Source organism: Penaeus monodon, chromosome 29 (genome assembly GCF_015228065.2).
Source record: "Penaeus monodon isolate SGIC_2016 chromosome 29, NSTDA_Pmon_1, whole genome shotgun sequence".
NCBI lineage: Eukaryota > Metazoa > Arthropoda > Malacostraca > Decapoda > Penaeidae > Penaeus > Penaeus monodon.
The window spans coordinates 28,520,572-28,522,407 of NC_051414.1; positions in this window are offsets into that span (position 1 = coordinate 28,520,572).

The following is a 1,836-nucleotide window of genomic DNA, read 5'->3' on the forward strand; positions in this document are numbered from 1 at the left end:
AGGGAGATAACCTTTCTCTGACTGAATAATCAACAATGTTTAGGTGATTTCTCTCATTACCATTTATTACTTTTCAAATCGAATTTCTCCTCATCGCTCCGATCTAACAACCACCACCCGTGAATGACCACTGCGGTCAGGATGCAGAACATGGCCGAGCGCCTGGCCGAGAACGCGCACGACATCTGGGCCAAGAGGAAGGTCGAGGAGCTGGAGGCTTGCGGTGAGTGGCGGACGTTGCGAGGGGTAGACATTTTAGATGCAGAATTGGATGTTCATTTGATTACTTTCGCAATTTTTTTTTTCAAATTAGCGAATAGGAAAAGTGCGTTAGTCATGTCTAGGTTTAAAAGACATATATGACAGCCCTCCTCTTCCTCTGGCAGGTGGCGGCCTGCACCCTCAGATGGTGCCATACGACATGCTGACCGAAAAGGAGAAGCGAAAGGACCGCTTCCGCTCCATCGAGTTGCTCAAATACCTTCAGTTCATGGGCTACAGGCTCAGCAGGTGAGTTACTTGCCTTGCCACGTGATCATATTCGAAAGAGAACTGGGCATGATCTCGCCATACGTACCTAGCTGGTATATATTTCAGCTCACTATTTCTCTCTCAGGAGCGGTGCCGTTGAGGACAGCGGTGCAGGAGCCGCAGGAGCCGTCGAGCGTCGCTTCGCCTACAGTCTGCTCGAGAAGTTGTTGCAGTACCTGGACTGCGCAGCCATCAACATGAAGCTGCTGAAGCCCTCTGCTAATCTCTCCAGGCGAAGCTCCTTCAAGACTTCGACTAAGGATGTCAAATTCTTCTCGAAGGTCGTGCTCCCGCTGATGGAGAAATACTTCAGGTAAAAATGCCATTATTGGCGAGATTACTAAGCATTCGAAACAAGGAATCGTAACTTTAATTTACTCGAGTCTTTTTGTTACCCCTTTGTTTATCTCTTCCCTTTAGTACGAACCGCAATTACTTCCTGACGGTGGCACAGACGTCGACTATGGTGGGTGCAGCGTCTCTCAAGGAGAAGGAGATGGTCGCTTCCCTCTTCTGCAAACTTGCTAATCTCATGCGTCTCAAGATGGTCTGTTTCGGTTCTGATACAAAGGTAAGGTCAAGCTTGACTTGTGATTGCAGATTTTGCATTACGTCGTCATTCACTATTTCTTGAATTTTGTAATATTTCATGCTTGATAAAGCTGTAAACAAAACATACGGAACACAGATATCTCCTCAAAAGCCTATAGACTACAAAAAGTGTAGCCCAGAAGTAAGAGAGACCCCTATGTCCTTAGACCCCTATGTCCTTCCACGCTGATCCCCGACACCTTTTTTTCAGGTTACGGTGAAGTGCCTGCAGGTGATAGTGCGTTCCGTCGACGCCAAGACGCTGGCCAAGAGTCTCCCCGAGTTCATTCGCACGTCGATGCTCACTTTCTTCAACAACGCAGCTGTCGATCTGGAGATGTGCATTCACTGTCTTCAGGAGGTGAGAAACCCTGGTGGTATCTTGTGAATAATATCCTCTTCTGTATATTTTGAACGTTCTTTTTTTTAGAGGCTGAAGGGGCAATTACGGGATAAAAAATCAGCTTCATTATTCCGGGAAAGACAAAATATTAAAGACTGGGACGAGTATTTTACATTGGCATCTATCACACACAGGGTAAATACGCCTACATTCGAGGTACTCACTTGAAGACTTCGGCATCTCTCAACTACGTGCAGACAGTTCTTCTGCCGGTGCTCACCTCGTTGTTCGATCACACGGCAGCCTGCGAGTTCGGGCAAGATCTCCTGTGTGAGTAATGTGGCCTTTTATGATATATTTTCTTTCATTCC